The sequence below is a fragment of the Vicugna pacos genome, chromosome 6, assembly GCF_048564905.1.
Source record: "Vicugna pacos chromosome 6, VicPac4, whole genome shotgun sequence".
NCBI classification, from domain to species: Eukaryota; Metazoa; Chordata; class Mammalia; order Artiodactyla; family Camelidae; genus Vicugna; species Vicugna pacos.
Genome location: NC_132992.1, coordinates 59,290,889 through 59,318,419, shown reverse-complemented (window position 1 = coordinate 59,318,419; position 27,531 = coordinate 59,290,889). Strand labels below are relative to the sequence as shown.

Below are 27,531 nucleotides of genomic sequence, written 5' to 3'. Positions count from 1 at the left end.
TCACTCAATTACATTTCAATTTTTCTGCCAGCCGCATTCATTAAAAAATTTCAGCAATGTTCTAGGAAGGATAATTTATTGAATAGATGTTGAATTTGCCATTAGAAATTCACAAGTATCCAGCAGCACATTTTACTTTCTGTCAGAGATAATTTATTTCAGGATGCTGTGTTTTTGATAAGTGGACTGTGTTTGCATCTTTAGTGTATCATGGAGAGTATAGTAATTCCTTCTTACAGTGATTTAAATGTTTTTATTACTGGGTCCTATCAAGAAAAAAAACATGGGTTATGTTAGTGAAGCGGATTATTTTTTATTACATAAATATTTTATGATCTCTATTTTCCATTTCTTGCCCTAACAATTTATTATCACCGACTTATTAATTCCATGCTTGGTATAAGTTAAATGCAACATTTGGATGTGTGTGGCTGCAGGGCCTTCTGGGCTTAGAATTTCTTCTCTAAGATTACAATTACTTAACTTCTCCCAGGATTAATTTGCCTAACCACAGTCCCTGAGCTATCTAAGAAAGAGATAATTTAGAAATGTAGCAGCAGGCTTCAGATGTGATAACTCATAACTTGCTATTTACACAGTTTGTGGGAACTCAAAGACAGGGTTCATCAGGAGATCCTTTTATAAGGGACTTGTGAAATTGAATACAGCCAAACTCTCTGTCACTCAGAGGCTGGGGCTCTTGTCTGGGAACTTCATTACTTGCCGGCACTTCTATGTGAGACTAACGGGCTGGGAAGGTGAGGGAACTCACCCACAGTGGTTACTACTTGTTGGTAACTCCGCGGTTATGGCAGCTGAAGCAGGCTCTGCGCTTCCCCTGGGACCGCACAGGCTCTCTCTGACTCTGTTATCATCACAAAATTAATCCGACTGTGGTTGTTTTTCCAAGTTTCTCTCATAAGACAAGGATAAACAAAGGTAGAAGTGCTTAAATGAACAGGATATGATTAGGAACAATGATGAAAGAGGAACAGGGCAAAGGGAAATGATACTGGAAGTACAGGCTAGGCCAGATGTCAAAAAGAATTATGAAGCTGAAGAAGGTGGATGTCTTCTGCAGGCTTCTGTTCCTTAAGTGGTTTGCAAACCTCTTTTTAAAGGAAACAATTATCCCTGATCCCCAGTGTTAACTCAAATCACAAGATACAGATACACACACACATATATATTCTTTGTATATGTGTATATATGTATATATGTAAATTTCCCATTCATGTTCTGTGGCCCTTGTGGCTTGGTTCTGCCTTACCCTCATTTTGGGATCCAGGCTGAAGGAACAGTCCCTTTTTGGGATATTGCTGGGTTCATGCCAGAAAGAAAAAAAGGGAGCAGGTCAGACATGCAGTGACTCTGAAAGCTTCCACTTGAAAATGGCACGTACCACGTCCACTCACGTTATGTTTGGCAAGTCATGTGGTACAGCCAAATCTAAAGTCAGGGGGGTGGGAAGCACAATTTTCCCACAAGGAGAGGCCCCCGTCTGGAGAGACAGGAAATATTTTTGAAAAATAAGAGAATTTATATGTGAATTAGAAAACTAGGCTTAAACACTTTTTGCTTATGGATTTTATGTGACTCTAAAGCCATCACAATTAATTCCACAGGAAATGTACAAAACTAATTAAGTTCAAATTAACTTTTATTTATGATGTTAAAAGTTTCACTGAAACATTAACACTAGTCACTATGAGAAAATCGTTACAAAGAGCTAAGGCTCTTTTGGTTTGCTTTGGTGGTAGTTGTTGCTGGTGTTTGTGATTTAGTTACTCTGCGATGTGACATGCAGTGACTACATTCTACCCCCACTTTTCTCTGTTGGAGCCACCGTACGGAAAATTTGCCTTCAGTCTGCTGTCACAGCATTTGGTCTTCACGTGGATCAAACTCATAATTAAAAATTAAGTCCACTTCTGTTCATTTTCCATTAACTCATGACACTTAAAGTCATACAATTTGGCACCAAAAAGATAATAAAGATATCAGCAACACAGACAGGGAAATTCTAAGACAGTGGTTAAGATAGTCATTTGGGTGATCCAGAACATACTTGTAGTATTTTTTAAAGACTTTTTTCATTGGCATTAAAACTCAAAATTCAAGGAAACTTGTGAAAACCTAAACATGACCACCCTATCCCGACAACAATGTCACCCCAGAGGTCTGGGGACACTGCTATAGATGAAAGGGAGCCACTGAAGAATTCAATGCCTTGGGCTTTTAAAACCACATTTATTTTGCTGAAGGAACCAGTGGGGACCAGTTTGGAGGCAAGACAATAGATTGAGGAAGGAAGAGCGAAGACCTGAACATAAAAAGTGGTCTCAATAAAATGAAAGGATGGAAACTCACTGTTTAACACACCTACTTGAAATCGGGAGAAGAAAACTTTGAAGAAACCAGGAGAGCTGAAGGGAGAAAAAAGGCAGCCTGATTTCTGGCACTCAAAACTTTCATGCCAGTCTCCTCAAAACGAGAGAAACTCATCACTAACAAATATCTGGGTATGTGATGATTAATCACAAAAATTGGAAAGAACACTGAACAGTAAAAAGGTCTGAGTTCCTGTTTCAGCTTTGCCACTCTCTTTGGGGGAGACAACAATCTGAGTTTATAAAGAGAGTATTCATAAGCAGTCTTGCCTCTTTCAGAAGTTTTTTAGACAGCAGGTGAGACGAAGTCCATGAAAGCAGTTTTAAATTCAGTACAACAAATACTAGGTATCTATTCTGTTTAGGGAGGAACTGGGTAATTTGCAAAGTGCTATACAAATATATGCCACCATTTTGGGGCAGATATAATTCTTTTCTCTCATTCCTTCTTTTCCTGGAGCTTGGACAACCCATAAATGAAGTAATAGGATGGAAAGTTCTGTATGGAACTCAAGTGTGAGCTGGAGCCAGACACGCTTTTAGCATAATGAGGTAGAGACTATATAAGCTAGAAAAGAACTTTATATACAAGCAATCTGGTTTTCCTTTGCAGGGTCTGCATTTTCCTGTTCCATCACACCCTTAGTGCCTGGCTTCCCCTTGGTCCTGTCAAACCTCAAAGCAGAGAACAATCACCATGCCAGGGGCTGTGTCAGAGGAGGATAGAGACACTGCAAAGGATGAGAATTGCCACCAGGCCGAGGGACTGCACTGAGAAGGCAGAAAAGGGGGAGGCTGTCTGCTACTGAGGGGAGCAGCCACCTGAGGCATCCAGAGAGTCCTGAGTATGGGCAACACTACAGACAAATCAGTGAGAGAAGGGACCTCCTGCACTGGTCGGATTATGCCGCTGGAACCTGAGGTGAAATGCTGCATGAACGTTCTTTGGGAACTGCATGTGGTTTACTCAGCTGGGGGCAGACCTAGTCCATCCCTGCCTGCCTCCTTGCCCCAGTCACCAGCAGATGCCAGGATTCTCACAGTGGCAAAGCCTCAGAAGCAAATACGTCACAACGGATCAATCACTGACTGACTAGGAGATGTTCCTTTGAATCTCCCACTTCATCCCACTAAGAAAAGGAACACAGTGTCCATCTTATACTATTATTTCAAATCCACCTCTGAGCAGTGGTGTGGTAAACTATCCCCCAGGAAAGTTCAGAAATCCCTAAACATTGACATCAGCAAAAGAACAAAGAGTTTTTTGTGGGAGAGCAGGTCTTGGAATAGCATTGTGATTTGTCACTGTTTGATGAGCTTTATCTTCTATGTTTTGATTCCTGGCTTTTCTGACGTTTTCTGAGACTTTTAAAACTAAAAGTAAAATGTGGGCTCTTGGCTACTAAGTCTTGTTAAAGGAAGTATTAAAAGGAACTGTGGTTAAGCTACTGGTCTTCCATCTCACAGAGGGCAATTCAGCCACATACAAGGACACATTGTGGACTCAGAGTAAATCAGATTCAGCAACTTCTTAAAGCTGGATTTGAAATCTGCAAGGGTAGCTGGGGAACTAAAACATTGGAGAATACTGAGGCAGACTCAAAAATCATAATGTTTATCAAAAATCCTTATGTCACCTTACCCTTTCAGTCCAAAGGTCATATGATATTATCCCTGGCAAGAATGTTGTTCAGTATCAGAAATGAAACACCAGTATGGTTATACCACTTTGCAAGAGTTTTTCAAATATTACTATAACAGCCTTGTTCTCTTGGTTTGCTAGGACAATTCTTTCATTCCTTAGATAGTCAACTTAAAAGACCATTTTATTCGCCTCAATACCTTCCAAGATTGTAAGACACTTCCCCAGATTGCCTGAGTCTGAGTTTTTCCTCCAGAAACCTAAAAGAACGAAGCTTCTGATTACTATCTGCAATGGGCCATGAGCATATTGATCTCACGAATGCTTGACTCCCCTATGAGGCAAGTCACCGGCAAACAGTTGTTATCCTTTCTCTAAAAGAGAAGACTGAATTCAGAGAAGTTGAGTGTGTTGCCAAAATAACTGAGCAGTTACTGAATGAGACACGAGCAGATGCAGTGGTTATGGTTCCCAGACTGGTGTCTTATCCACTGGGAAAAAATCACATCTCCAGCATGGAACTACATTTTAAAAGATCAGAAGCTGCTGCAGTGAAGGGAGGTAATTCTAAGAGCTATCGATCTTAAAGTTGGAGGACTTTAAACAAAGCAAAAACATATCACATCCTGAAAGAGATAGAAAAAAAAAAGTCTAAGTGAATCTACTAGTCACCAGTGGTGGGGGGGTGAGCATTGACTAAATAATACAGCTCTCACTGTAATGTGCATGTACATTTCACTTCATAGTACGGTGTCCCCTGAAAAATTTCATGGATGTAATTTTTAAATTTTTATAAATCAAGTTGTATTTTACATACCTGAGGAAAACTCACTACTGAGGAAGGAAGCCTGTGTAAATCTTCTGCACATGTATAACCTCTTTGGTAATACAAATAATCACTCTCTCATCTGGGGGCCGTACAGTCTCAAATCCAGTCCATTTGTGTTTCCTGATAGCAGGGCTTGCCCAAAGTTTCAATTAATAGGAAGACATTATTTTGTGACAGTTCACTTCTGACAGATGTATGAAGAGTTGAACATATTCATGAACGGCTTTTTATTTGTACCGTAGGCAATGGATGGGAGTAGCAAATGATTCCAAGGCAACATTCTTTTTTTCCTCCTAAATAAAATCTCACAAACATATTTTTAGACTATGCCCATCTGCTCCCATGGCCTTAAATGGTGAGGCATGTCTTACATGCATGGATTGGCTCTCAGAGAGTTATCTTTTTCACAGATATCTGTCTAATTGGTAGCAGCTGTTAATCAAGCACATTGTCACAAATCCCATAATGTAGCATTCACCCTAAAGGTTTGTGGTTTTTTTTTTTTTACATCTTGAAGGGAAGCCATATGCCTTAGGCAGCATGGAGTGGAGTAGGTTTCAAGTAATTATACTGAGTCAAAGTAATTTGGCCTGAAATATCTGATTTGAATGTTTATGTTGATCAAACTCCCTGGGAAACTGTCAGGTTTCATCAACACTGTGCAGTTCACACATAACCTAAGAGGAAACGTCCCTTTAGCACTCTGGTTATAGGCTTGGGAACAGAGGATTAAAATGCAGCATGTTGTAAGGGGAAGCTTTGTCTTCAGCAGACTGGGGCTTGAATCCATGCTCTATCATTAATTCTTTAAATCACTCAACCATCTTTAAGTATCTGGATATACATAACACGGTGCTAGATGCTGGGATAACAAGGTGAGCAAGGCATAGTCTTGGCCTCAAAGGCCCCTCTCCACTGAGAGGTGCTTCAATCCCCAGGGCACAGCACGACCAGGCTGATGCTCCGAGACTCCCAGACCCACGAGCCTCTACATCCTCTGAGTCTTCTACCCTGAAACCTCTGAGACCAGGTTGAAACTATCACAAGTTCACGGAGCCAAGACACCTATACTTCGGGTCTAGTGCCCACCTTCCAACAGGAGACTGTCAGGACTAAACCCATTCATGTTTCTCATCCCTGTCCTTATCAGTCAACTCCCAAAGTCTAAGCTTCCCCCTCCTTTAATCTATTCTCTGAGCACTGCCTTCTCCATAATACTCTGTCCTTTCTTATCCTCAAACTGACAACCTAACCCCTTCCTCCCTTGAGCTCCCTGCATCCCCACTTTTATCAGACTGCTTCCTACCACCGCAGCCTCCCCTACAAAGCCTTCCTCCACTTCCTTGTATTGACGGAAAGCTGGCTCTCCTCAAGGATACCCACTCCCCCCACACAGTTCCCTCAGATAAGCCTCTTTGTCCTCTCACACACCAAACACCGAAGGTAGCAGGTGTATTTTGTGCTCCCCAGTGCCACGTCCCACCCTGCATTTTCCAAAGACAGCTACAGCAACATCCCCCACTCCTACAGTGGAACCTGGCCTCACAGAGAAGAACTCCCTCATCCTCAGCAAATGCACTTGCATCTGCATCATCTTCCTTCCTGCTGATGGAGGCATCCCTCCTTCTAAGGACAACCCTTCCCCTTGTATCCGTCCCTTCTCTTCTCATTCATGCATCTCCAGCTCCAGTAAATCCTTCCAAATACCAATGGTATTTAAACATTCTCATGCTTTTCTCAACTTAAAAAGAAAGTTAACTGAATTGCCCTACCTCAAAGACAGCCTCTCTTCACAGCCAAATTTGTCAAGAGTTATTTATTCTTGCTTTTTCCATTTCTTCACTTCCTTCCCACTCCTCAGCCTGCCCCGTCTGGCTTTTGTCCTATCATTGCACCAAAATAGCACTTACTGAGGTCAGCACAGACCTCCGCGGTGCTCATTTTAGTGGATATTTTTAAATCTTTGTTATAAATGGCAGCAGAGCTACAGCTATAGTTTTGGGGGTGGAAAATGGGACTAAGGTTATCGAAGGAGGACCCTGAATATAGAGAAAGGAAGAAAAGGAGGAGAGGAAGAGAAAGAAGACTGAGAAAAGAATCTCCAGGAAAAGCTAATATATAAGGAGGGGGGTGGGTGAAAAGACAAAGAAGTCTAAAGAAAAGACTGAGAAGGCACATTTAGGAGATAAGAAGAGCCAGGAGAGAGCAAAAGGAAGCCAAAGGAGGCAAGAATTGCCAGTGGACAATATCACCATGTGTTGTTGCTCATGTATGTTCATGTATAACTGAGACTAAAAGTGTCCACTGGATTTAGGAATTGGGAGGCTGATAGCAACCTAAGCACCATAGAAAAGTGGAGCAAAAACCTGATTTAAAAAGTAGGAATGGAGACGGTCTTTTGAGAAGCTTGCCTATAGAAGAAAAGAAAGAGATCAGGCAGCAACTAGAATTCTCTGTGCCTGTTTTCAATTCTGTTAAATAGAGATAGTCATTACCTTGGAGAGCTGTTGTGAGAACTAAATAGGATGAAGGGTAGAAGGTGTATGGCATGTGGTGTATGCTCTGTAAGTGAGAGCCACTATTATTAAAGGATGAACATGAGAAATTGAGTATATTTCTAGGCTGGCAGAAAGAAACTAACAGGAGGCGTTGTAGATAATGTATACAAGAGGAAAATGTTAAAGAAAGGTTCTGGGACCAGACTAAAGATCAAGCAGCTAGGTGGAGAAGCTGGCCTCAATCAGGAAGAAGGACATCTCCTGGTCCCAGATTGGCGAGAGGGAGGGACAAATGCTGATATAAACGGTTGCTTCTGGAGGGAGAGGAGCTGTGAAACTGATGGGGTCCATGACTGAAAACCTTGGCTTGTCAGGGAAGTATGAGGGGAGATGAGCTGGTAATGGTGAATGTGGTGGGGCAAGATAAGGGGCGTGAGTAGTAAAGAGTAGTTTCTAAAAGGACCAGGAGACAGAGCTACAAAGACCGTGAGTAGATGAGCACTGCTGAGAGGACCTCAGTGAATGAAACTGGAAACCACAGATGTGCACTAGCCCCTACTTGTCCAGCTGTGTGCTTTGCTCTCACTGGCCTGGATTGATCCATGCATTGTCCATCTCTCATCATGAAAATGTAAGCTCCCTGAGCCTGGGATCTGTGTTGATCCTATTCATCATTATGTCCAGTGATGGGTGCAGAGTAGGTGCTCAAGAAATAGCTATTAAAAGAACAAATAAATTAAGGGGTAAATATCATAAAAGTTGTGATGTGATGCGGATGTGTAGAATGGAAGGATTAGGATGGGAAAGGATTAAGGGAATGTATAAGAAAATTATGGGACTCACACAAGTGAATCAGAGTGAGGACTAGGAATGAAGGGAAGCCACAAGAAAACTGCTGAACTGAGACAGAATGGCCAGAGGATTTCATGAGTCAAAAAAGGAGAGTCCCCAGAATAAGAGAGCTGCAAGAGATCTGGTTGGCTTTTAAACCTTCAAAGATGGAGCTATTACTGGAGGTGACAAATCTAGTATGTGTCCAAGGGGTTGAAAATTTTTAAAGGAATGGGGACAAAAGTCAATGGAACTGAAGGTCAAGGAACTGTGATATCAGAGTAAAGTTTTAATTATTTTTCTAGCTTTAGGACCATGATATAGACTGAAAAGAAACCATACTGGTACCTCTCTTCCCATCATTTGTGCACTTCCTGGAGGGAAGGGCCTGTGCCGTATGCATTTTGCACAATAGTGTGCACATAGATGGAACTTCACTGGAGTGACTGAAAGATAAGGAAGAATTACCCACTTCCCTTATACACACCATTAAGCCAACACTGTCAATCAAAAGCAACTCCATGAAAATCTGTCCAATTCATGTTCCAAGTGAGGCTAGCCAAATGTTAAAGAAAATAGGAATTTAGCAATTAATTTAGCAGTAGAGATGATATCAATGACAGATTGCCTCAGATATCAATTCAGTAATTTATCCCTTTAAATGACTCTTTGTGAAACATGAAATAGATTCAAATTTTAAAGTTTCACAAAAATCAAATCAAGAAGATGCACCTGGGATGAATTTTCTCAATTATCAAAGTTCTTGGCTGGTTGGTCAGCATGACTCACCCTCTCTGTGGCTCAGTTTTCTCATATGCAAAGTGAGGGTAATAGCAGTCCCCTCCTTCTAGGATATTTGGATGATTAAATGAGATGATAGTGGTAAAGACCTGGCACATAGTACAAATTTTAAGAAATGAGAGTTATAGCTAGGGTTATCTGTAACAATGAAGCGAACTCCAGACCTCCTGTCCTACCTCCCTATACTCAGTCATCCACAGAGATAGCAGCTCAAAAGTAATTCTGGCATTCCCACTCAAGATGAAAGACAGAAAATTTGCATTAACTTCTCCTCCCCAAATTCCACAGAATCATGATAAAGAAGAATGAGAGGAAATTCTTTTATAGATGCCCCAAGAATACTAAGAGAATGAGTGTGCTAGGGCTGACATAACAAAGTATCACAGACTGGGTGGCTTAAACAATAGAAATTTATTTCCTTACAGTTCTGGAGGCCAGAAGTCCAAGATTAAGGTGTCTGCAAGGCTGGTTTCATTTGAGAGCCTCTCTCCTTAGCTTGTAGAGGAGGTCTTTCCTCTGTGTCTGTCAGTGTCTAAACTTCCTCTTCTTATAAAGACACCAGTCATAACATATTAGTGCCACCCTAATGACCTCATTTAATCTTAATTACCTCGTTAAAGACACCCTCTCCAAATACAGTCACATCCTGAGGTACTGGGTGATAGGACTGCAACACATGAATTTTGGGGGGAACACAATTCAGCCAAAGGAATATGGGCATGAAGCAAGAAAAGATCTAGATGATTTCTAGGGGAAAAAATACAATTTCAAACCAACTGCTGCATAATCCAGAGTGGAGATAGGTATGGGTCAGAGAGGGTGACTCCAGAGGATTCAGAGATAATTCATAGAGGAGGAAATAAGACAAAATCAAAAAAGAAAGAAAGAAATATGAAAATTAAGGGAAATTTTTGAAAAGGAAGAAAAGAAAGAAACGAACCTAGACAGTCAACAGTATTCTAATAGAAACAATAGAAGAAACATTTTCCAAAACACCAGTCTTCACAGAACTAGAACAAATAATCCTAAAATTTATTTGAAAGCACAAAAGACCCAGAATTGTCAAAGCAATCCTGAGGAGAAAAGAACAAAGCTGGAAGCATAAATCAACCAGACTTTAGACAATACTACAAAGCTACAGTAATCAAAACAGTATGGTACCGGCACAAAAACAGATGTATATCTCAATGGAACAAAATAGAGAGCCCAGAAATAAACCCACACACTTATGGTCAATTAATCTTTGACAAAGGGGGCAAGAATACACAATCGAGAGAAGACAGTCTCTTCAGTAAGTGGTGTTGAGAAAGCTGGACAGCCTCATGTAAATCAATGAAGTCAGAACACTCCATCACACCATACACAAAAATAAACTAGAAATAGCTTAAAGACTTACATATAAGACATGATACCATAAAGCTCTTAGAACAACACATAGGTAAAACATTCTTTGACATAAATTGTGGCAGTATTTTCTTAGATCTGTGTCCCAAGGCAAAAGAAATAAAAGCAAAAATAAACAAATGGGACCTAATCAAACGTATAAGCTTTTGCACAGCAAAGGAAACCATAAACAAAACAAAAAGACAACCTACAGGCTGGGAGAAAATATTTGAAAATGATATAAATGACAAGGGATTAATTTCCAAAATATACATACAGCTCATACAACTCAGTATCAAAAAAAAAACCAAAACAAAATAAAACAACCCCAGCGAAATCAAAAACAAGTAGAAGACTTAAATAGACATTTTTCCAAAGAAGACATCCAAATGGCCAACAGGCACACGGAAAGATGCTCAACATCACTAATTATTAGAGAAATGCAAATCAAAACTACAATGAAGTATCACCTCACATCGGTCAGAATGGCCATCATCAAAAAGTCTACAAATAACACAATATAACAAATAAATAAATAAATAAATAAATAAATAAATAAATAAATAACAATAAATCAATTTTTAAAAGTCTATAAATAACAAATGTTGAAGAGGCTGTGAAGAAAAAGGAACTCTCCTACACTGTTGGTGGGAATGTAAACCAGTACAGCCACTATGGAAAACAGCATGGAGATTCCTTAAAAAATTAAAAATAGAGTTACCATATGATCCAGCAATCTTACTCCTGGGCATATATCTGGAAAAGACAAAAACTCTAATTCAAAAAGATACATGAACCCCAATGTTCACTGCAGCACTATTTACAATAGGCAAGGCATGGAAGCAACCTAAATGTACATCAGCAGATAGCTGGATAAAGAAGTTGTGGCATATATAATGGAATACTACTCAGCCATAAATAGAATGAAATAATGCCATTTATAGCAACATGGATGAACCTAGAGATTATCATACTAAGTGAAGTAAGTCAGAAAAAGACAAATATCATATAATATTACTTATTATGGAATCTAAAAAATAATACAAACGAACTTATTTACAAAACTGACTCATAGACATAGAAAATAAACTTATGGTTACCAAAGGGAAAGGGGGGGGGAAGATACACTAGGAGTATAAGATTAACAGATACACACACTATATGTAAGATACATAAACAACAAGGATTTACTGTATAGCACAGGGAACTATATTCTATATCTTGTAATTATATCTAGAGTGGGAAAGAATCTGAAAAATAATATATATGTGTGTGTATCTCTGAATCACTTTGCTGTACACCTGAAACTAACACAATATTATAAACCAATTATAGTTCAATAAAAAAAAATCAGTCTTCAGACTAACAAGATCAGATGGCATTGAACAGAATGGAAGAAAAAAGGCTAACAAAACTTCAAAACATTAAGAATGAAGAAAAGATTGCCCAGATTTTGAGAAATAAAAACCAAGGTACTTACAAAGGAAAGAGAATCAGGTTGACATGATACTTCGTATCAGTAACCTTGACATTTAGAAAAAGATGGACCAAGGCTCCCAAACTTCAGAAAGACAATGATCCGAAATCTAGAATTCTATATGGAGAAAAATTCTAACTGAGGCTAAGGGTAAAATACAGATTTTCGGACATATACATACTCAAAGTGTCCCTCCATGGATCCTTTCTTTAAAAAATAATTTTTTAAAGGTAAAGGTTATTTTCTGGTGCAAAACAAAATAAAGAATAAAAACAGTAGGCAGGGAAGGGTAAAGAACAGAGAGCACTGTAGGAACACTGACTTCCTGATGTCATCAACTTTAAAAGTGCTGATTAAATGTAATAAATCAAGATACAGACACTTAACTATATCATTTGAAATAGTGAAAGTTGCCAATAGAATATCTGAAAGTAAAAACACAAGTGAAAATAAAATTGGGGGAGAGGCAGGATCACTCTTAGTGAGCTACATCCCTCAATCCAAGGGTATTTTTCCACTTGCCATGATAAAGGTAAATGTCTATTATGTGGCATGATTAAGTTAACTACCAAAAGGAAAAGACACAAAAGCAGTCAGAAGTTACCTTTGAACTCAGAGGGGTAAACAGGAAATGGGAGCGAGGGCGTGGGTAGGTCAGCATGGGAGGACTTATTATATCCTCTGCACTATTTAAAATTTGATCTCCATGTAAGTGTATTACTATTATAATAGTTAAAAAGGAAACTCTTCCCAAAGTTTCCTAAATCTCAAACATGATCCTCTTGAACCACACCTAAATCCACCTCCATTGAGCTTGGGGACAATTCTTCAAGCAGCAGTATGCATTCTATCTGGAAGAAATGTTATTGATGGTAAAGTGTGCACCACAGTTTATCTAACAAAGCTTTTTTCTAGCTAAACAATATTCATAGAATTTTGGTTGTGGGTCTATCATCCACCCTATTTTTACTTCTTTTTCATTCACATCTTTTCTTTTTCTGGTCACAATGCTGAGAATTCATACCTTTTCTGTAATCTATTTCTTTTCATGAAGGACAATTATAAGCACTATTAGCCTACAAAATACATCAAATCTTTATCTTTCCAATAATAAAGTTTACAAGTGTGATAATATTTTTAAATGCTGTATTTCACATGTATGTACACATAAACCTGTGATATGATATAACTATAATTTCCATTGTAAGGGTAAGTGAGAATTGAGGACTGGAATAACACTGTCATTTAGGACTTCAAATTGATTCACTACTTTACCACTGTCAATTCATTTCCCTCCGCTTAAGGTGGAGGGCAAAGTTGAGCTTTCACAGGTCCCTTTGCTCATGTCTGTTGTGGTTCCTCACAGTCATCTTGCCCAAGAATCTCACTGATAAGGGGCATTTTTTTCCTCTTGCCTATTGTAATATCATCAATAAACTTCAGCCTCACAGTAAATAAACTGAGGTCTCCCAGTTTCTAATAACCTGAGCAATGAACAAGTGAGCTTTAGACATAACCAGTACAACATTCCTTGAACTTCATCTCATTGAGAAAATACACAAGCATAACGTAAGACTTTTGCAGTGTTGACTTAAATCGTATTAGTTTTCTATTGTTGCTACAACAAATGACCACAAACTTAGAGGCTTAAATAGGGCACATTTCTTATCTTTTAGTTCTGTAGGTCAGAGATTGGCTACTGATCTCACTAGATTAAAAGCTCCTTTCTGGAGGCTCTAGGGGGGAATCCTTGTCTTTTCCAACTTCCGGGGGCTGTTCACTTTTGTTGGTTTATGACTCCCTTCCTCCATCTGCAATCTAGCAATGGATGAGTTCTTCTTATACTGCCATCTCTCTGGTTCTTTGCAGCTGAGAAATATTCTTCATTTTTAAGAACTCATGTCATTAGATTGGGCCCACCTGGATAATCCAGAATAATTCCCCCTTCTCAAGATCCTTAACTTTAATCACATTGGCAAAGTCTCTTTTTGCCATGCAAGGTAACATATGCCAAGGTTCTGGGGATTAGGGTGTGGACATCATTGGGGGACTATTATTCTGATGCCACACTTATCTTGTTGTCATCCTTTGATTTCGGGACAGATGATTCCTGTGAATGAAGATGAAAATGTGATCTTGATTTAGAGATCAATATTGAAGTACTTCAAACTCTCTTATCAAAATTCATAGCAGCACTATATATAATAGCCAAGGCATGAAAACAATCTAAATGTCCATCAACAGATGACTAGATAAAGAAGTTGTGGTATATTTATACGATGGAATACTACTCAGCCATAAAAAAGAATAGTGCCATTTGCAGCAACAGGGATGGACCTGGAGATCATCATTCTAAGTGAAATAAGCCAGAAAGAGAAAGAAAGATACCATATGATATCACTCATATATGGACTCTAAAAAAGAAAAAGAAAAAAAGGACACTATGAACTCATCTACAAAAAAGAAACAGATTCTCAGACATGGTAAACAATCTTATGGTTACCAGGGGAAAGGGGGTGGGAAGGGATAAATTGGAAGTTTGAGATTTGCAAATGCTAGCCACTATATATACAAAAAACAAAACAAAACAAAGCAAATTTCTTCTGTATAGCACAGGGAACTACATTCAATATCTTATAATAACCTTTAATGAAAAAGAATATGAAAACAAGTATATGTATGTATATGCATGACTGGGACCCTGTGCTGTACACCAGAAATTGACACATTATAAATGACTATACTTCAACTAAAAAAAAAAAAACATGCTGATAACCACGGCTCTCAAAGAAGCAACCTACAATTATAAATGGCATAAAAAAGAGTCACATTCCAAATCTTTTAACTCACACCAACATAAATTAACAGAGTGTGTATATAACTGAATATACATGGTTCTCTGTTGTAGCAGAGAAGAAGTAAACCAGGCTCACGTCAGAGACTCAGTACACTAAAGAGGTGGTGGGGAATCCACGAGGAGAAGAGCTAGATTTTATATTATTTATTTTTAAGACAACTGTTTTCATTTTACAGTGATATATTTAATTAATTATAAAAGTAACATGCTTATTTTGGAAAATTTGGGAAATATATAAAGATGTATTTTTTAAAAAGAAAACTGCAAAGTCTCCTACATTCTCATTTAGATTCAAATTCAAGAGATAACAATTGATAGCAATTGTTGTAGTCCTGTCACATGATAACATTCTCAGAGGTCAGATTTTCCCTAAAGGCTATCTTCAGCTGATCCCCTCTTCTCCCAGACCTATTCCAAACTGTGGGCCACTTGAAGATCTAGCTTAGTATAAGACCTCAAAATTCCCAAAATCAACTTGTCCAGGAAATAAGCAGTTAGTAGGAATCTTGAAATGTGACAACACTGAGGTCATTACAACAACAGTAATAAACATTTATTGAGCATTTCTAATGTGCCAAGTGCTAGTCTACATTTATTAAACCATTAAATTCTCACAGCCATCTATGAGGTCAGTGCTATTGCCACTCACATTTTCCAAAGATTGCGCCGAGACAGTGAGAGACTAAGTGTCTTGCTCAGGTCACTTGGTTAGTAGACAGCAGTGCTCGGGCTTCAGATTCCTGCTCTCAACCTGAACTTACTTCTCCAGCATTCCTGGAACCTCAGGATGCCTTGCTCTTTGCCTCCCATCAATGCAACAGGGCCCGGAGAAAACAGATAGCAGAAAACCTGCATCCACATTGAAATACAGAAAGAGCTTTAACAGTATTGAAATACCAATAGCACCTAAATTTTGAGTCCTTATTGTGGCACATTTGTTGTATCAGGCACTTTATCTCATTTAATCCACCCAACCACTTCATGAAGGAGGAGCTATAGGGTCACCAATTTACAAAGAAGACATTGAAGCTTAGAGAGGTTAAGTTAGTTGGCTATGGCCACAAAGGGGCAGAGCCAGAATTCCACCTACATCTGTCAAACTCCTGAGCCTGTTTTTCTTGCTCATGCTTTTTATTTGATTCCATGCTTGACTCAGTCCTGTTCTGTAATTTTTTGGACATAAAAAAAGATATAAAGGGCATAATGATTGACTGCTTCACAATTCAAAATAAAAACCAAAATTAAACCTGACAGCTTGGAATAAAAGCACAAAAGATGAGAATACAGGAGATATCAAGTCATATACATGGCACCTCAAAGTAGCTCACCATGAGTTTATACGAAGAGAAGCTAGTGAGCAGGAAAGTTACTGAAATATAAAGTCAACATGAGACAAAGATAAGGTGTAGCTGCAGGGCAAGGTGTGGGGAGAGGCACAGCCCTACATTGGGGAGCAAAGCTAGAGATCTGACAGCCCAGTAAGGCACTAGGGCACTCCCCCAAAATCTAGGCACAGAAGGGCTGGAGCATGCACTGCATCTGGGGAAATGGACAGTTTGATGAGGGGGCAGAAGGAGGGTGATCCAGTAAGTAAACAAAAAACAGAGAGGACACAGGAGCTGGCTTTAAATATTTGGAGGAGCAGCTATTATGTGTAAGTGGAATTAACTCCAGGGAGGTAACCCACTATTAACAAATATATTTTAAAGAGATTTTAAAGGGGAGGCAGATTTGGTTGGGCAGAAAGAAGCCCCTACAAGCAAAGTTGTTCAAATCGGGAAATGCAGTTGTAAGTTTCCTCCCTACCTGGAGCATTCAGCCACAGGCTTCATGACCACCTGCCAGGAGTGACAAAGCAGACAGAGAATGTGTGGATTGGGTAGGGGATCAAAGGAGGACCATCTGCTCTAAGTTTATTTTTAACTACACTTTCTATACTTCTATGAAATGGGCACCAGCAACTACAGCTAGGAGGTAAGGCAAAGGAGCCAGGACATCAGAAATGGGAAAACAAGAAAGAGACACGAAAAGAAAAGGTGAAAATTTCATTTTTATCAATCTTGGACTGCTACCCACTACTGGATTTGTTCAAAATTTTATGTTGTGGCATTCATCTGAGAAAAGGAAGAATTCAGTATTGCTCTTTCTGTCTTGGGAATTGCATTTCTGCCTAACAAACGGTCAACCTGATTATTAGGTTGTAAATATGTTTCTACTTTTATTGTGAAGTAAAGGTACATTTTAATGGATGCCAGTAATGAATGGAATATATTGGTCCCAAAATAACTCCAGGCTGATGTGAGGAATGGAATCTCAGAAAATGTAGGTGGCCACTGGAGATTTGGAAAGAAATAAAACACCTTCGGAATCCTTGGGATCTGGCCTTTGGATAGTTGTCAAAATTGTACCTTTGAAATGCAAAGATTCTATCAGGGGTTTAGTTTTTGTTCACTTTCAATGAGTACAATAAAAAATTAAGACAATGCATTCCTATATTGAAAGTCTATAATTTGCATAGTATTGGTATTTTTGGTACTGCAGTGACAATAAAACCACACTCATATGTAAATGTGGCTGCACACACACATTCAGAATGCCTTCCACACTGGGTACACATGCAGTTGTGTTCTGCCTCGTGAGTGACTACATGTTTCTAGGGTTTGGCTTGTTGGCAGTTCAGTCTCTATGCTTTGAGTATATATTTCCTTTGTTCAACATGTGCCACATAGTTCTGATTACAGCATGGAACTCAGGCTGCAAAACAAAACAAAAATCCCTGCAAATGTTTATACCATGTGACCCGAAGCCATGCTAAAGCATATTTTTATTAAAGTTTCTTCTGCCTTTTTTTGTGGTTTTGGAATCACAGCTTGTCACTAAGTAACTCTGAAGTCCTTTTGTAGTCTATCCTCCTTCTTTGTCTGGATCAGGAGAAATGAATTATACCAAGTATGGTTGTAATTCCAGCTAACTCGTATGTCAGAAAGTCTTTGTTATGATCTCACTTCGTGATAATTGCCGAGTAAATGGATGCCAATAAAGGTGGCACTCAAAGTTGATGGCAATATCAGTGCCCCCAACTAGGCTTATTGGCCATAAAATAAATGAGTACCTGGAACTGTAGTGAAAATTAAATATAGTATACATAAAGTACTTCAGTGCTTGGCACATAATAAACACTCAGTAAAAGGTTTATTGTTAAAACCAACAACTGGGCTAGGTGTCCTTGTTTTTCATCTTCATGGACTTGATCTCCATCATAGAGCTCATCACACAAATGCGTTTCGCTCTGTTACTCATCTGTCTCCCCACGCAACAAGATTTCATGGCTACATCTCAAGCACATAAATCAATGTAATTTGTTAAGTTACAAAAAGTAGAATATTTGTCTTTGGACTTTTAACTTAACAGTACCATTGCCATCAAACTCCACTGTCTTCCAAAAATTAGCATTTTTTCTCGATCACATTTTCTAGTCTTCTGCTTGTTGATGCAATCCAAACATACATCAAAGTTTTCAAAATGTACTTGGACATAAGGGCACTCTTGGATCTCTCATATATGTTAATGAAGTAAAGATTCAAAGATGGATTATTCTGGAACTCATAGGATAGTTTTGCAACGGTACCCAACCATGTACACTGAGACAGCTGTTATATCAAACTGCTGAACCAAAGAATAAAGAATCTGAATGAGAGATGTCTCTTATTGTCAGGTCTAGGAAGACCTTGGAGTCAAAATTCAAAAATCCACAGAGGCTGGAAAACAGTTTATAGGGAAACTAAGAGCAAAGCTGAAGACTCTGTAACCTTCATCTAGTTGTTATACATAATCCAGGGTCAAAAAAATAATAAATTTCTCTGCTGAAGTACCACTCTTAGAGTGTTAGCTCAGGCATGCCTGGAAAAGCCTTGATGATGCCACGATTTGCTAAGCCCACAGCTCTTTCAGCTCACACCAAAAGCAGCATAGAAAGCAAGTATTGTTTGGAGAGGATGAAAGTTGCCAACCTTTGTTAGATGAAAACATCAACTCTAATTTCCTGAAATATCAAAGGGAAGAGTAAAATCTCATCAAATGTGACAGATTCAGTGTGCAGCGCTACTGAAGCAGGTGGCGGGGAGGGGTATGACTGGGATTACAAAAGATGCTGGTTATGCCAATGAAACCCCAGTTCCACTTAGCTCACATGCCATTAAAGAACTCCAAAGGACGAGTGTATATTTTCTCCAAGTATAGAAATTGAAACCAAATTCTTGGTCCATAGGTTTCTTATTGACTTCAAATAAGAACCATTGCCTCTTTCTGATAATAATACCATGGTTTCCACATTGTCACTCACAACCCTATCTTAGCAGAAAGACAGACCCCATTCTACATGACCAGTACTATTACCCAAGTCCTTATTCATGAATAAAACTAGACAGGAAGGATTTTAGTCCTTTGTGGACTAACACAAATGTATAAAGAACATGAAAAATACTTCTAAATTGAAAGTGCTCCTAGCATTTTTTAAAAAAATCACAATACCTATACAATTTATTCAGGTAGTCGTGTATTATTTAATTCCCTGTCACAAAAAGGAGATTGTGTTCTCAAAATGTAATTTCCAGAGGATTACAAAAGTGTGGCCAGATGCCAGTCATTGAGTCGTTTTCTCAGTAACCAGTGGCAGACTTAAGATTTTAAATAGAAAATTCTGCTTCCAAAAGCCAGTCATCTATCCCACAGAAAAGCTTGGAACAGAGGATAAACTGACTTACTAGTGAACTTCAGTAGATTAGTGAGTGCTATCTAAAAACTGTTGAAATTTACCCATATATCAAATTTTTATAATAATGTTCTTCCACATTCTTCTCATGGGATTAAGGAAATCATCTACCTTTTTTCTGGCCAAGTTGGGTTAGACCACAGTACTGAAGCCATTAGGAGGGGCTTCTAATGGCTTCTGATGGAATGGGGGGAGGGAGCAGAAATATACTTTTGGATCGACCTTTAGTTGTTTACTCCTAAAGCAACAAACTGGCATCGGGTATAATGATGATCAACAATTCTCAATAAATACTCTCTAGGCTTTTTATCCTCTTTTAAACTATAGGGAACTCTCTGATGAACTCATTTTTCAGTAACATGCTAAAAAAAAAAAAAAAGGTAGTTTAAAAAAAAGGTAGTTTTAAAAAAAAGGTATGTGACCAAAGTAATTAAAAGAGGAAGTCACAGCTTTGGAACAATGTCCAAAAATAGATTTCTTTCAGAATTATCTGAATTGAAAATTAAGGAAAGCACCAAAGATGATACATGGAAGCTTCTTTTTGTACTCAAGCACAAAGAATGAAGGGCAATAAATTTGCTCTTAAGATATTAGCTGTAGGATGGTTACAGGAGAGTATTATAAAGAGAAGCTGATGAACATTTATCTTGCTTCTCCTATATCTTTAGAAGGATGACCTTCAGATGGAAAAGGAAAGCATCAATACTGGCTAGAGAAAAGAAGACCACAGCAGATAAGGGGCCTTGTAAGGGAGTCCCTATTTCCAAATAAATATTTTCCAGGGTTCTGGATGATTAGGCATGATCACTCCAACTCCAACTGGTGATTTTTGAAGTACAGAGTGTCTTCACTCTGTAGGTTCCCCAGAAGCAGATGCAAAGACGAGGATATGAGTACAAGTGGTTTACTTCGGAAGTGATGCCAGAAAGCAAGGACCAAGTAAGGAAGTGAGAAAGAGAGACAGAAAAGGGAAAGAAGGTAATACAGGATGGGTACTGAGCAAGTGACCTCTAGAGGCAGCTGAGGTTGCATCCTGCCAGGGAACTCAGTGAGACAGTGTGAAAGTACCTGAGAGTAGTCCTAGCCAAGGGACAAGGAAGTTGGGACATTTTCTCCAACTCTAAAAATTCCTTCTGGGTCAACAACTCTTCACCATTCAACCTTTCCAGTTGCTTAAGAGGAAACCCAGGTGGGGGTTCATACGTGCTTGTGGTAGGACTGACTCGACAGGCATGTCGGGAATGGTGAGAGCTGAGGGGAGTTAGCTCTACAGCATGTGGAGAGGAGGGAATGGGCAAGAAACTGGTGATAAACCAACGTAGAACTGGTTTCCAAAAAGGGAAAGTTCTATAACCAGTCTTGGAGATCTTGACATGAATGTGGGGGCAATAAACATACCATTACAGGGATAGTCTGGAGTACCTAAAAGAAGCAGCAGAAGTGATGGGAACTCAGCAATCTTATCAGATTAACTCCATATCTCTTTTTTCACAGGGTCACTAAATTTGGAAGTGAGGGAAATACGAAAGACCAATATAACATATATGTAATACACACACATATACAGATGCAGGTCTAGTTTATTTGGAGAGCATGAAACTGATGAAACTCAACCATGAACTGGCATAAGCAAATGGCCTACTCAGAGTCAGGTTGTACAACTTCAAAAAATGCAATTTGCATAGGATTCTATGTGAGTGTTGCCCCCAGAACAGAATATAGAATGTGACTAGTGCCTTCCGCAGTTGTGCAACACCACTGACAGAGAACATAAAAAATATTCAACAACCAGAGAAGGCTTCCACCCCTCCCTCTGAGAGGCTGGAAGTCTAGGGCAGGAGAGCCCAACAAGCTGACCAGCATTCCTCAAGTTTATGCGGCTCCTCTTGAAAACCTGTTAAGTATACAAGGCAAGTAGGATGCTCTTCAATGTAATAAAATGTATCTGAGCAAATTAAACCTGTTTATGCCCATGGATACCTATGTATTAATCTACAGAAAAATCTTTGTGGCATGCCAAAAGACTCCTACCAAGATTTTTATCAATGACTTATGTGTCTCTCTATTTATAGTCTTTCTCTCTATCTCATACACACACACACACACACACACACACACACACTCAATCACCTAAAGTTATGTGATATCATATCTGTGGATCATATACATTTGGGAATTATGATACATACTGTGGGCTAAGCTTCTCAATCTCCATTTCACCTTTCTTCTAGTTGAAGATGACGGAGAGCTAAAACAGACAGACAAAACATCTCTTGTAACTAGAATTCTAGGTGTAAGTTACATTCCACCAATTAGAGGCTCTTGTGTGGAATTTGGAAGGTGGGGGTGAGGCAGAACCCATTTTTCTGCTCCTTTTTGATACTTCTGTGCCATGCGAGGTTGTGGAAATGCAAAGTTTCTCTGAAGCATGTCTCTTGACATGTCATGAGTTGCAATGGCAGCAGACATGGTAGCATATTCACTCCTGGATCACAGCTAGAACTCTGTGCTCTTGAACTCGTAACTTCAGAGGTGGCCTGGGAGGTAGTAGCAAGTCTGATGGGTCAAATATGTAACATTCTCGGAGTCATTTCTGAAGACTCAGGTTAGAATCCATTCTTTCACTCCTTCCAGTGATTTTTCAAGGACCTAATTGCATTAAATTCTTTCCTGCTGAAATACCTACAGAACTTTCTATCTCCTGCATTGGATACTGACTTCCATAGAAGGGCTGATAAATATGATACTATGACAGAATTAGGATGAAAGGCAAATAAAACATGATACAGCTGAATAAGGATGAATGTAAAAGTTCAATACTTAGGTCCAAAAAGCAATTGCACTTCCACAGCCTAGGGGAAGTATAACTTAGCAGCTCCACATAAGGTAAAGTTTAGAGAGACCACCAAAGATGTTAATATGGTATTCAGAAAAAAATGAAGTTGCATACATGTTCTATTCGTCTATTCTGGTAAGACCATACTTATAGAATAGTGATTAATCCTAGACATTGTACTTTAAGAAGGATATAGCCAAAATGAAGATTCTTCAAGGGAAAGTAAATACATTCAAGAAAGATCTGAATCTGTGTCACACGAACAATGTTTGAAGAAGTGTACCTTGAAGAGTAGGAGAGATTCAAGGCGGACCATAATAGACATCTTTAAATATTTACACTGTTTACTTGTGGAAGATTCACTGGACTTGTTCTGTACCTTACAAAGGTTTGGAACCAGGACCAACAGCAGGGAGAAAAAGGGAGGCAAAGATGGAAGCTCTTTGTAAGAGATGTCAGAATATGGGAGGGCTACTTTGGGTGGAAATAAATTTTCCAGCATCCAAAGTATTTGAAAATAACCTGGAGACTCACTTGATAGGGCACACTCAGGCACCAAATGAGTTGCTGATCCAAGAAGGTAATCTTTTAAGCTTATTCCAAATCCAAGAATTTTTTTACAGCAAACTTTTTACAAGACTAGTTGGCTACTACTAGAAAACTCATATATTACCCACTATTCTCGGCAATACAAACAACACACATACACACACATGCACACTCTGAATGGAGGTTGTAGCAGGTAGCTGAAAGAGCCCAGGATTTGGAATAAGATAGATGGAGCCTCAAATCTTGATTCTGTTGTTTACTAGCTGGATGATCTTGAGCAACTTAAGTAATCTCTGGTTCTGTTTCCTTTGATGAAGTATGATACCTATCATTTTGTTATGAGGTTTAGAAAAAATATGCCCTAAACCAGATAGATACAATTATCACCAAAAAGTCATCTTCTAATATTTTTTAACTCTTTTCCTTAAGTTTTAACTCTTTCAAACTGCTATAGATGGGAATGGATGAACAAAAGTTTTATATCTATTCTAAACTGAGGTTTGTTTTCCTCTCAGATTTATCAGTTTTCTATAAAGGGGGCAGTATAGCACAACAGTTCATGGTGAAGGCTCGTAAGTCCAGCTGATCTGGGTTCAAATGTTCTTCAAACCCCTTGACTATAAACATAGTAAACAAATGGGAACTTCAGTTCTCTTACTTGTAAAATGGGGCCAATAAAAATAGATTATAAGGTTTGGTAAGGATAAAAACAAATAATGCAAGTAAAGCAGTTTGTCCAGGGACTAGCTCACAGTGGATGCTCAATAGCCATTCACTGAGAATAGTAATTATGGTAAATAATAGTGATGGTAATGATGAAAGCACAAGCTATATGGAGCATGAATCTAAAACACTAATGCTATTGGCTTTCTCATCTTTCAGTACTTCCATCCTGGATCTATTACAGCATTCCTCATTATGGTCAGATTATTTAGATATTTACTCTTTTTTAAAGCTACACCATACTTTACACTGACTTCTAATTGCCTTCACTGTTCACGAGGCTTCCAAAGAGACATAGTCATAACGTAATCTAGTATGTCTATTGGCCACAGACCTATCTGGGAGGCTGGTATATCAGAGAAGCCAGGAAAATGCTACTTCTTACTGGCAGCATTGACTCAATAAACTTCCCAGGGGAACAATAAAAATGCAGTAGACAGCAGCTTTAATGAGGACATAATCAGAGAAGAGTGAAATCTTATAATATGCTCAGTGCCCTGTGGAATCCATAGGAATCTGATTAAGCAACATTAGATTTCAGTTTCGTAAAATACTAGCAATGCGATTTGCAATAATTGTTTCCTATTTTAGCCGATGACATTGTAAATTACAAGTGTATTGTGGGATTGTTTATCATTCAGAGATGTTATCACAAGAATCTGCCTTTCAGTTGCTGGCAGAGGCAAGTGAAGGTTGCCTTTGTTAATACAACAGATGCCAAATTTTTTCTAAGGCCCTTTATTGGTGTTAACATATATCAGGACACATGAGAAGCCTATTTTTGCAGAGCAATTTGAAAGGGAACCTCTACTCAACCATTATGACTTTTCAAATGAACCTTCATCTCTTTCACTAAAAAATCCTCTTCAGCTACGCCCCACATTTCTCTCTCCACCAGACCACTAAAGCCACCAATATTGGGATGGCCTTACCGACTTTTAAATTAGAACAGCCCAGAAAAAGAAGTATGAGAAATATATTAGTTACTTCAAGAACTCCTGGATTCCACTTCTCAGGAACTGTGATCCGTGCAGTTAGAGGTAATAACAGAAATGATAATCACGCCCAAGTGATATTATCACAGGCAACGCCAAGGGGTAGCTGGGAGAGGGATTCATGGAAAAGGGAAAGTTTAGGGTGAAGATCAGTAACTGCCGCCAGATGAAAGAACATTTATCAGCTATTTCAAAAGCAGTAAGATCAATCTAAAAAGAGATCATCATCAAGTTGAATATGTTCTAATTGGAGACTAACTTAGGGGGAATTTTCAAAGTAATTATCTGGCAAGTAAAAAAAATCTCCTACAGAGTCACTTGAACATAAAAACTAATCACTCAGCAGGTGGGTCTATCAATGGAGTTAATAAGGAAAAAAAGAAAAACACTGCACAGAAGTAGATCATCTAATTGAAAGTCACACCCAGTAATCTCACCTACTCGGAGTACAACTGAGAGACTCAAGCCTAAAAAGGCAGCTCCTTTGAGCAACCAAATTAGATGAGTGACTCAAAGTACCTGAACCTCGGGCAGATTCCACAGCCTCTCTATGCTTCAGGGTCCTCACCTGTAAATGAAGATACATATAAAGCACATAGTAAAAATGCTCAAAAATGTTGTTCGTTTTATCACTTTTATTCTGACTATTGTTACTAGTGCTACTACTACACCCCTACAAGTTTAGCCACAGGAAAGCCTCTGGGCTCCACTCCGCTTTTTCACTCACTTCTAACAAGCGTATACTTAGTTCCTCAGTTGTGGCAAAAACTCTTGGTTGCCCATTAGTGTCCATTCTCCCCTCTTGGTTTTCCTCACTGGTCACCCCTTCTCAGTGTCCTTGGCAGATTCTCTTACTTCTTCTTCACTTCTTAATACAGGGGCGCCCCAGACCTCAGACGTTGGTCCTTCTCACTCCATCTACTCACCCAGTGGAGAAATCTTGTGCAATTTCATGAATTAAAACACTGTCTACATGCTTATAACTCCCAGATTTCTATCTTTCATGCAGACCTCTTTGTCGTGGATGTATCCCAAGCATCTGAAAGAGTGTCTGACACATAGTAGGTCCTAAATTTTAAAAAATAAACACACACACACAATAGGTCCTAAATAAAACTTGGTTAAATGAATAAATGGCTAATAAAGCCCCCAGTGGTGAGTGGGACACATAGCCAAAATAAAGGCCACATTTCTCAGCCTTCCTTATGGTTAGAGCACACTGGAAGGCATGTGTGTCAGAGCAAACACTAATCACGGCCAGCTGAATAGCGTCTTCTGAACTAAACAACTTGAATTTTCACCTTTCCCTATGAAAATCAGACAGAAGATCTCATTTAGCACAGAAGCAATGTCACATTCCCCAATAGCTTGTAAGGGGAATAACTAATACTGATAATAATGATCTTGAGTTACCGATATACCACAATAAATTCTCTTTGCCCATGGTATATTTAGTAAAGATTACATATATAATAAAATAGTTTATTATATATGTAATATTTAGAAATACAGCTGAAATAAAAGTCTTAGCACTTTTTTAGCACTTTAAAAGATAATGATTTTTATCTGGAAATCTAGCATTTCCTGTTAATGTTAGATAAAATGGGTAATGCTAAATACTTTGGGGTTTTTGCTAGACGTAAAATTAAACAAGCCACCATGTTTGAAGTCTCTTACAAGGTGTTGGAATACCTAGAAAAGAAGTTCAGACACTGGAAGGACTGAGAGATGTGCTGGTCTCAGGTGGTGTTTCTCCCACTCACACAGTAAACAATTCCCAGTGTGTAAGGCCCCACTTCGGGTGCTGCGGGGCTCACAGAGCTTGCACAAGGTGGGTGTGTGCTCAGGAGGTTATGAGCTGAGAGGATGAGATGTTCACTCAGAAGACAATTCAAGGTAGGATATGGCCAGCGTCTTGGAGGAGCAAACAGCTGAGACTTACAGAGGACAGGAAAGAGGAGGCCTCTCTCCATCTTGCATCTAATTAATTAATGACCCAAGAGACCACGAGGCTGAGCCAATCCCTCTGGGAGGCGAATTTGCAACATTCCACTGGGAACCTAGGGATGGTTCATCCTAAAATGTCCTCCAGCAGCAAAACTCTGTCTGGCAAAACTTCCTTTCCTTATCACATACATGATTTTAATCTATTACCCCATTTCCTGCTTCCTTTTTCCCAATTATCTTGCCTGTTTATCACCAAATGCTGGTTCACAGAAAACAGCTATAATAGCAAAGACTTATAGATAACTCACTATGTATCGATCACTGTTCTAAGTACTCTAAACAGTATTAATTCATTTAATCCCCATAACAACACTGTGTAATAGGCACTATAATTAATCCGCATTTTATAGAAAAGGAAGCCAAGTCACAGAATGGCTAAATAACTGTCCCAAGGTCATACTGCTAGTAGATTACAGTAAGGAGACAATATTTTCACTATTATACATCAAACTGAAAAACATTAAGGATAATTTAGTGACTTTCTGATAAAGATAAATAATTTTTAAAATTTAATTATATATAAAATATAATTGTACCTAAAAAAATATACAATTTGAAGAACTATCCTGTGTTGTGAGATTAAGCTCAAATGTCTAAGCTTTTCTGACATGATAGAGGAAATTACACAATCACTGTTGTTTTAAACAAGCCCATAAAATTCTAAGTCCACTGAACTCTCTCTCCTGCTTTAGGAACAAACTCTGCCACTTGGTTTGTCCTCCCACAACCTCATCTCCAACCAGCCTCCACTTAAAGTCCGTTTCCTCCCTGCCCTTCCCCCCACTAGTCTTTTCATGTTACCCTGTAAACGGCCTGTTACACCAGGATCATAATCCACGTTTCCCTCCACCCTCCCCAGCACGGCTGAAACCTGACTCCCTTCAGTCAAGCCACATCTTTGGGGAAGCACCCTTCATGTTTCCCACAGCATCTCCTCAAATG

General features: G+C 38.9%; 2 long non-coding RNA genes across 5 annotated transcripts in view; both read right to left on the bottom strand.

The window, feature by feature from the left end:
* The window catches only part of LOC140696944 (uncharacterized), a 252,242-nt gene that overhangs the window by 92,507 nt on the left and 132,204 nt on the right, over nucleotides 1-27,531 (bottom strand). The window contains exons 4-6 of one of the 4 annotated variants that reach the window (XR_012073654.1): nucleotides 25,102-25,150; nucleotides 21,669-21,727; nucleotides 15,369-15,557 (exon numbers count right to left, since the gene is read on the bottom strand). The exons of 2 other annotated variants lie outside the window; for them this stretch is intronic. This is a non-coding gene — a long non-coding RNA (uncharacterized lncRNA). Of the gene's footprint in view, nucleotides 1-15,368; nucleotides 15,558-21,668; nucleotides 21,728-25,101; nucleotides 25,151-27,531 lie in introns of those variants that run through there. One more of the 4 variants, XR_012073653.1, reaches the window with a different exon arrangement.
* On the bottom strand, nucleotides 102-11,927 carry LOC140696943 (uncharacterized). The gene is made up of 4 exons (XR_012073652.1): nucleotides 11,855-11,927; nucleotides 1,271-1,319; nucleotides 773-915; nucleotides 102-266 (listed from the first exon to the last, which is right to left on the bottom strand). It is a non-coding gene; the product is annotated as an uncharacterized lncRNA (long non-coding RNA).